Source organism: Herpailurus yagouaroundi, unplaced genomic scaffold (assembly GCF_014898765.1).
Source record: "Herpailurus yagouaroundi ecotype Mexico unplaced genomic scaffold, PumYag 202, whole genome shotgun sequence".
NCBI classification, from domain to species: domain Eukaryota; kingdom Metazoa; phylum Chordata; class Mammalia; order Carnivora; family Felidae; genus Herpailurus; species Herpailurus yagouaroundi.
The window spans coordinates 14,230,548-14,240,551 of record NW_024412433.1 but is presented as its reverse complement, the minus strand read 5'-3'; positions in this window follow the sequence as shown (position 1 = coordinate 14,240,551).

The following is a 10,004-nucleotide window of genomic DNA, read 5'->3' as shown; positions in this document are numbered from 1 at the left end:
ATTGGGATTCCGCACCTACTCTGCCCACCGTTGCTTTCAGAGGTCCAGTCTCAGGGTGGCTCCAAGCCCTAGGCGCTCCACTTCTGTTCGTCTCTACAGAGAACAATGGCCTCTCCCCATCTGATTTGCAAACTTCTGCTCAACCTTCTGGCTGAAATCAGAGATTGCTTCTTCTGAGTTTTCCCCGAATCTTTCCCTATTGTCTTCCTGCTTCTTTTTCAGACGCTTCCCTCTGCCATCCTGGCACCTGTTCCCATTAAAGCCCTCATTCCCCCAACCCCCACCACAGTGCCTGGCTGGAAACCACACCAACAAATCGGAATCATGAGTAACAGTTTAGAAATGTGACTCCTCTAAAGTCTAGCCGCCATATCAGGAATCTGGGCATCATCATACGAGTTTCGAGCTCTTGGGAGGTCGGGGAAAAGTACAGTAAAAGTGATCAAGAGGGCTGGGATGGGGTGAGGGACAGATTAGAGTTTTAATGGGGAGGATGCAGTGGTATCATTGAGAAGGTGGCTTGAGCAGAGATTTGGAGGAGGTGGAGGAATTAAGGAAGAGCATGTCGTGGAATATCTCAGCACTTGGGTGCCTGCCCCAGAGCGAGTGGGGTAAAAAGAGTGAGAGTGAGGTCAGGCCAGGGGGGCCCCCCCGCATGGCTCTCGTCTAAGGGAAATGGCAATCGACGAACAGTTTTGAGCAGGCGAATGAGACATCTGCTTTAGGGATGTCTAAAGGAACATCCCTAGGATGTTCCCTAGGAACATTAGGGATTGCTGACGCTGCTGGGTTAGAATAAATGTAGGGGCCAGGGCAGAGGCTCAGAGGCAGGGTAGGAGGCTGTTCTGATAACCCACCTGAGAGCAGGTGCAGCCACAGAGGATGAGCAGAGAAGAGCAGGAGTCTGGGAAATCATGGCTCCAGAAAGATTAAAAACTGTCTTGGAAAGAGATCTGGGAGTGTCCACGCACAGACGTCCTTGGGGCATCGTCTTGAGAAAATTTCCTAGCTCTAACTTCGATGTCTGGAAACTCTGATGTGTGGCAAGTATATTAGGAACACGAAAGCGTCTCTTTTTTTCCCGTCAACTCCCTTCTCTGTAATTATCTTTTTATGTTTATATGTGTACAATTTGACAGGGATGTGCCATCGAACTACAGTAATGAAGGTTTAAAACAACAAAAAAAAGACTATTCCCACCTCACAGGCCTGCAGGGATTGATTAAAGCACGGCATCATGAAATGTGTTCACATTTCCTACCCCACACTCGCTGTAAAGCCCACATTCCAAAAACGCATAAAGGAATATGTGTGCTTAGCAATAGAGGGGCATAAAGTCTCCATACACACAATGACCTGCATGAATCTCAAACGCGTTATGTTAAGTGAACGAAGACAAATTCAAAAGGCTACATACTGCATGATTCTACCGCAGTTTTGGAAAAGCCCAAACCATAGGGACAGAAAACTGATGAGTGGCTGCCTGGACATGGGAGAAGGGGTTAGCTATAAAGGACTGGGAGAATTTGATGGGTGGTGACAGAAGGGTTCTGTACCTTAGTTGTGGTTGTGGCTACATGACTGCCCATTGGTCAAACTCAAGACTGTATGCTGAAAAGAGTGAGTTTACTGTATGTGAATTATACCTCAACTTGAGAACCTTTTTTTAAAGAATATACAAGGGACTAGGGCACCTGGGTGGCTCAGTCGTTTGAGCGTCCGACTTTGGCTCAGGTCGCGATCTCATGGTTCGAGGGTTCGAGCCCAGCATTGGGATCTGTGCTGGGAGCTCAGAGCTTGGAGCCTGCTTTGGATTCTGTGTCTTCCTTTCTCTGTCTGCCCCTCCCCAGCTTACGCTCCCTCTCTTTCTCTCTCTGTCAAAAATAAATAAATAAACTTTAAGAATGATACGTGGGACTAGTGTCAAATCTCAGCCAAATTTAAATTTGAAACTGACTTGCAGATGTCTAAAGGAATTTCTGTTCTAAGAAGATACAAATTTGAAAAATACAAATCCTATAGGATGGGATTCCAGGTCACATGGCCTGGAAAATGACTGTGAGACTATCACTTATTTGGTCTTTCCCTTGCAAAAGATGACCCAAAAAGGTCTCAGCTCATCTGAATGGGTTGTAGTGGTATTAAAAAGCAAGTTGAGAGGCACCTGGGTGGCTCAGTTGGTTGTGTCCAACTCTTGATCTGAAATCAGGTCTTGATCTCATGGTTAGAGTTCAAGTCCTGCAATGCACTCCATGGTGGGCATGAAGCTTACTTAAAAAAAAAAAAAAAAACAGAAAAGAGAAGTTGAAAATCCCCTTGTGTGAGATATTTCTTCCAACTGCTAATTTGCTTTGGCAAAGGCACAGGATCCCTGGGCTTTTTGGCCTGTGAGTAAATAGTGTCTCTGCAAGAGATTCTAGAGTTCTAAGGCTTGGACTGTCATTTGCTATATCCTCAAGACAGTGGCACATACCAGGCAGCATGTGCGTCCCGGGGAAAGCCTGCCTAGATGAAATGACAGGACATGGAATAGCAAAGAACACATGAAAATTAGCGGCTGACAGGAATTTGCAGCTTGGAGATCAGTGTGGGGTTGAATAATTATCGGGGGCTTCCGGGGGAGCCAGGAACGGAACTGAATCTCAAAGTTTGTGCATAGACCATGAAAGAGTGCATTTTTAGCAGCAGGAATGATCAGTGTCTAAATAGAGTCTAAAGGAGGGAAGAGGAGAAAATACCCTTCATCTCAGAAATAAGGTAGTGTCCTGGGGCGCCTGGGTGGCGCAGTCAGTTAAGCGTCCGACTTCAGCCAGGTCACGATCTCGCGGTCCGTGAGTTCGAGCCCGCGTCGGGCTCTGGGCTGATGGCTCGGAGCCTGGAGCCTGTTTCCGATTCTGTGTCTCCCTCTCTCTCTGCCCCTCCCCCGTTCATGCTCTGTCTCTCTCTGTCCCAAAAATAAATATAAAAAACGTTGAAAAAAAAAATTAAAAAAAAAAAAAAGAAATAAGGTAGTGTCCTTACAGCTAAGGAGTAAATCTGGGGTTTAATGGGTCTGGCACACCCTGAAGCCTGAGGCTTGCCTTGCCTACAGTCGGGAGGGTTCAGCTGCCAAACCTAACTCCAGCCAAGTTCACACCCACCCCACCCCCTCCCCGAGCTTACATAGCCAGGGGTCTCCACAGAGTTGGTTGACAAAGTATGACTGATGCCCCATTATTTCAAGGCACAGGTTAGAGGTTTTTGGTTGAACAGGGGGAGGAAGCCTTCAATAATGTATCTGCCCAGCACATAATGTGTCCGTGGCACTCTGTGAGGTGGGCTGGAATAAACGGCCTTCCCTAGGTTCTCTGAGGCTCGCCAAACACAAATGTCAATTTTCACAGTAGAAATCCACATTCAGGTCAAGATAAAGAAAACCGTAAGGCAGTCAAACTCCTTTCTACCCTTTAGTGCAAGAGGAACTTTCATATTTATCTTTATTTTTTTTTTTTTAGTTTTTAAAAATTTTTTATTAAGTTCATTTATTTATGAGCGATAGAGACAGCATGCATGGGGGAGGAGCAGAGAGAGAGGGAGACACAGAATCCAAATGAGGCTCCAAGGCTCTGACCCGTCAGCACAGAGCCCAACACGGGGCTCGAACTCACAAACCATGAGATCATGACCTGAGCCAAAGTTGTACGCTCACCAACTGAGCCACCCAGGCGCCCCATCATATTTAACTTTAGTGTGTTGTCAGATGAAAGATTATTATTTTTTTATTTTTTATATTTTTAGATGTTTATTTTATTTTTGAGAGAGAGAGAGAGAGAGAGAGATGTGTGAGTGGGGGAGAGGCAGAGAAAGAGAGAGAGAGAGAAAATCCCAAGCGGGCTCTGCACCGTCAGCACGGAGCCCAACAAAGGGCTCAGACTCAGAAGCCCTTTGCCTTCTGAGATCTGCCTCTGAGATCATGACCTGAGCTAAAATCAAGAGTCGGATGCTTAACCGACTGGGCCACCCAGGCGCCCCAAATTTTAATTTTTTTTCAATGAAGATCTGAAATTTACTCTTACTGACCTACACATGTTCAAGACCATTCTGAGATCTATGTCCTAAAACAAAAGATAAAGGTCCTTAAAAACGAAGAAAGGAGAAGGAGAAGAAGGGGAAGGGAAAGGGGAAGGAGGAGGAGGAGGAGGAGGGAGAAGGAGAGGAGGAGAAGTACTTGGCAAATTAGGAAAAAAAGTTAAGGATCAAAGAGAAAAATCTATTCCTGCAAAATACCACTTTCCACCCCAGAATCATGGCGTGTGGTCTGCTTCAACAACAACAACAACAACAACAACAACAACAACAACAAGCTAATGTGTGCCAAAAGAAAGAATCTGTTTGGTTGGTCAAGGGCAAAGTGTAGGTGTGAATTAAAACATTGGTTGTCATCAAATGACATTATCAGCTCCTGGGAGACTTTATTGTGGCATCAGCAGGGATTGACGGAATCTTGGCTCTGTCCCTAGTTCGCTGTATGACCATGGATAGATTATCTCTCTGCACATCAATGTCCTTACCCCAGAGTCGAGGTGGTAATCATGCTTGCCTCCAGAGCTGTCATTAACAGTAAATGAAAGTATGTGGAACTGTCCAGCTGAGCGCCTGGCACATAATCAGTACCAGTAAATCAGTGCTGTCTCCGTGACGGTGTGAACATTTAATTTAGGAAAAGAAGGTAAGGATGAAATTATGCAGTTAATATGGACTCTTTAATCTAATCCATTGACATGTGGAATTGATCAACAGACCACTCATCCAGGAAGGGACCAAGCAGGGCAAATAAGCCAGGGTTTGGAGGTCAGACAAGTCTAAACGCTGTCCTGATCCTTTGCCTGATGTTGGGCAAGCCGCTGAAACCCCTTTACGTCTGGGCTCCTCTTCCGTAAGATGGGGCTAACATGGGATGCTGTGAGGTTTACGTAAAAGAAAGAATAGAACTGCTCGGGATAGGGCTGAGGCCAGCTAAGCTCTGGTTTATAGAAGGTGTTATTCTTTAACTATATGGAAACACACAGGGAACATAAATGTTCATTTCTGGACAAACTTGGTTTTTTACAAGTTCGATAAATTGGCAAAAGACCAAGGTGCATATTCTTGGGCTTTGGGTAGAACAACTTTGTCAGCTCTGCAAAATAACCTCTGAAAAGTTTTCCGGATCACGGGAGCCTAGCCAGTAAGTCCGGGATAGGTTGTCATCTTTGCAGAGAATGCCTTGCAGGTGAGTGGGAAATGTGACGCCCCGGAGATAAAGTAAGGAACCTCTCCCCGCTTCCTCTTCATCAGAAGATTGATGGACATCAAATGAGTGATATGTGGGTAAAAGAAGCTACGAATCCTCCTGTGTAACTGACAGGGAAAGGTGTTGATGGTAGGTATGGATCTTACATCTCCATGAAGACATAAAAGGGCATTTTCAGTCAACTCGCTTCTTCAAACTGATGCAAAAACTCAGGCCAACCATGCAAACTGAGCGAAAAATGTACACATTATATAGCATTGTCAAATCTTCCCTTAATTCTCCTAGGAGAAAGATATCAAGGCAACTTCTAAAAGAAAAACAGAGAAGAATTGGGATCTTCATCAGTCACACAAAATTATTCAGGTGTATTTCATCTGCAATGAAACTAGACATAGACATTTCATACGTTTCACAGCTTTTGAAACAGTATGTTTTTCATTTATTTTATTTTGAGAGAGAGAGAGAGAATCTTTTTTTTTCCAATATATGAAATTTATTGTCAAATTGGTTTCCATACAACACCCAGTGCTCATCCCAAAAGTTGCCCTCCTCAATACCCATCACCCACCCTCCCCTCCCTCCCACCCCCCATCAACCCTCAGTTTGTTCTCAGTTTTTAAGAGTCTCTTATGCTTTGGCTCGAGAGAGAGAGAATCTTAAGCAGGCTCCAAGTCTAGCACAAACCCCGATGTGGGGCTTGATCTCACAAACCTTGAGATCATGACCTGAGCTGAAATCCAGAGTCAGACACTTCACCTACTGAGCCACCCAGGGGCCCTGAAACTGTATTTTTGGAGTGAGGTTCTTGAGAGGGTTGGGTAGGTATCACCAGGCTCTCTACAACAATTCTTTTCCATTGGCTATCTATAATTGTTCCCGTGAACTTTCTTCTGAAAGGAACCCAAACATGGAAATTATTTAAAAGACAGAGGAAGAGACCATCGTGTGAAGGAAAAAAAATATACAGACTAAGTCTGTGGCTTCGCATTCAGTCAGGACCACTTTCGAAAGTTTTTTTAATCCAAGAAGTGGCTGCATTTTGGCATACAGCAATCACTGCTGTAGGTTTTGAAGCAGCGTTTACGGATGTCAATTTTTTTCCCTTTTTTAAAAGATGGTGTGTTTTATGTAATCTGTGTACGCAACATGGGGCTCGAACTCACAACCTCGACATCCAGAGTTGCATGTTCTACTGACTGAGCCAGCCAGGCACCCTAGCTTTCACAGATTTTAATATAAAAGATGATAAAATGTGGACACATAGAATTTTAAAATCATGTGGGAAAAGACGTGCTCATCTGTGAACTTTTGCCAGTTCTACACTAAACCATTAGAGGTTCCCAAGACTGGAGATCCATGCTCCTTAGTTTTCTAAGGAGAAGCCCACACCCTGTATGCCTGGAAAAGTAGGAAAAGTAGACTCTTCAGCCTAATTTTTCTTTTTTTATTTCTTAAATGTTCATTTATTTGGAGGGAGAGAGAGAGCAGAGGAGGTGGGTAGAGAGAGGAAGAGAGAAAGTCCTGAGCAGGCTCCAAGGTACAAGCAAGGAGCCTGACATGGGGCTCAAACCCACAAACCATGAGATCGTGATCTGAGCCGAAGTTGGACACTTAAGTGACTGAGCCATCCAGGCAGCCCTAGCCTAATTTTCCTAATCTACTGCTAGTTTCTGAGCCCTTTCAGAAGACGATATCCACTTTTTCTTTTCTGTTCTTTCTCCGTTTCCCCAGTCCTTCTCTTTCCCCATTAGCTTACCTGAAAAGCTCTGTTGTCTCTATTACACTGAACAACCTCCATAAAATTACCCACCAGACTTTTCAGGAAATAGGTTGAATACGTTTTGGAGTTAATTTGGAGGGTTTCACAGACTCTGGGGGAAAGAAAAGCATGCACACAATTTTAATTTCCATTCCACTGATTACAGACCCCAAATGGAGAAGCACAATGAACTCGTGCTGGAAGAAATACTAGATTTTAAACCGTTTATACAGTTTCCAACAGGTTTATACTGGCCACGTTATCAGTTCTAGCCAACATTTTACATTTCCAAAGAGAATGAGTTGTAAATGTAATCCCAGCTTCCTCCATGTGTCTTTGGGGTTTTTTAAGTGATTTCATGCAAATTGTGATCATTAATAATAAAGATTGTAAAAGTGTTTTGTATCATTGTGAATTAAACATCACACGAAGAATGAAAAATTAAAGGAACAAATTTGGTATTTTTATGATCAATATGAGTTCAATAACAGATATATAAGTTATCACACACACACACACACACACACACACACACACACATATTACTGAACAGATTGTACTCATACAATTTATGATCTCTGACCTTACAGAGATAATGGCAGCGTTTTCTCTAAATGCCCTGCACCCTGCCAGTCCCCGTTAGCTCTTGTTCAGACTTTGTGACATTGTTAACTTCCTACTCCTCATAAAATGGAGGCCGCTCCCTCTGCAATACTCTCAAATTGCTACAAATGCCTATTTGCTGCTTGCTTTTTAGATTTCTTCATCACTAATTAAATGAACTAATTCCTGTAAATTGCACAAAGTGGGGCTTGACCCAGAGTAAAAATTCAATAAATATTTCCTCTTACTATTATCATCATTGTTACTGGTAAGACTCTTTTGCCTCCCTCACTTAAGATTTTGTAGAAGTGTGTGGCGCCTGGGTGGCTCAGTTGGTTAAGCGTCTGACTTCGGCCCAGGTCATGATCTCACAGTTCGAGTTCCAGCCCCGTGTTGGGCTCTCTGCTGTCAACACAGAGCTGGCTTTGGATCCTCTGTGCCCTTCTGTCTCTGCCCCTCCCTCGCTTGTGCTGTCTCAAAAGTAAACATTAAAAACAAACAAAAAAAAAGATTTTATAGAAGTGTGATTTTTAAAAATTTGGATTATGCTATAGTGAAGGCTCAAGTTTTCATCCCTTAGCCTCTTTTAATACTTTATTTCCATTAAGAGACACATGAAAAGAAAACATATCTGTTATTATTTTGTGCATTCAGTCCCACTGTTTGGAAATTATGGGAAAATATTATGACCTAATGGTCTAATTCTAGGTAAATTATAATTGCATTTATGTGTATGTACGTTAATTTTATATTAACAGTGTGTAGAAAAACATCTGGAAAAAGTGTAGATACCAGATTGTTAACAATGGCTATCTCCAGGGCTGGGATTAGAGTAGACCTATCTTTGCTTTTTAAGCAATATAGTTCTATAAAAATGTTAATGTTTCAGTAGTTTATACATTTTTATAATCATAATAACCATAACACATTTTTAAAAATACTTGATTCTCTTTCCAATTGGTCAATATAATTGGTCAATATATTGGTCAATATAATTCATATTCCCTTTAGACACCAACACTACCATGTTTGTGTATGTGTACAGGTGTGTATACACACATATGTACAAATAGTGAAGAGCCCAATCCCATGTAATAACGGTGCAGATTATTGGGAAGAATTAAAAGTGCTTTCCATCTTGTCCAGAGGGCCCTTGACACCACCCTAACCCTGTTGACCACTGAGGCTTGCTCCCCATCTACTTCCCTGAGACTCCCCCCCTGCCCTGGCCTGGCCTAGAACACTTGGTCTCCTCATTTTGACCCAGATCCTCCCTCTATCCCAGTGGACTTTGCGTTTGGAAGTGGACTCTGATGTTGGACTCTAGATGTTCCTCCACGCACTTGACTCACACCTTTAGCCGTCACATTTGTCTGGGACCCCCTTCCCTAGCTCCAGCCTCATCATGAGAACTCCATTCCTGAGCCAATTCTGTCTTCAGGGGGGCAGGTTTTCTGGAAGAGTGGTTAAATTCTTGGGGAAATGAGGAAGCAAAACAGGATAATCTGCAGCATTTATACGTTCTGTAAATGCCGGAAGCCCGGAGGACCCCTGGCTTTAACTGGAAACACTACCTCTTGACCGAAGCACAGCCAAGTCCTGGTGATGTCATTTAGGTGACAGACATGAAATAATGTGAAGATGGAAGGACAGCAGTCATGGCCTGGTATTGCTTCTGGACATCCGGACTGTCTACAGATGCCATCAATGAGAATTAAAGATTTTTAAAAAGTAGAATAATAAAGGTAATGAGGGGACTTCATCCTTAATCTTCCCAGAAAAGAGACAATTCGGTGGAGTGAGACCCACCTCTGCGGAGGAAACATGGTGTTGGGGGGTGGGTCATGAAAGGTGCCCCAAAGTAGCAGGGGGGCCTCCAAAATTGGTCAAGTCTGTTCCACTATGGGAAATTTGCCTTCAAGACCACACCCGGACAAAGGAAAGTTTGCTGACAATCTGGGCTCCCTCCTGAAACCCACCACACGGTAGATACAGCATTGAGCGAGGGACAAACACAATAAGGAAAAGTCCTATCACTCAGCACGTTGGCAAAGTCAAAAGGCCAGGTCGTAAATTACTAGCAAGCGTTTGTGACGAGGAAATCTTTTACAACCAAACTTTCTAAATCTTTTCTAGGTCACAAACCTAGAATCTGATCCCCATTGACCTCCTTCCCAGAGAAACAGGCACACGAACACTCAAGTTTGCATTCAGTTTCGGAGACTTTGAAGACACCCCCTACCCCCACTCCTATGAATTCAGGTGAAGCCTTTGGAAAACAAGCTAAATCCCCTTCTGCAAAGTGGGAAAATATCCTTTCGTGCTGACCATATAAAAGCAAGGAATTGTTAATGCAGAATTTGGAAATAA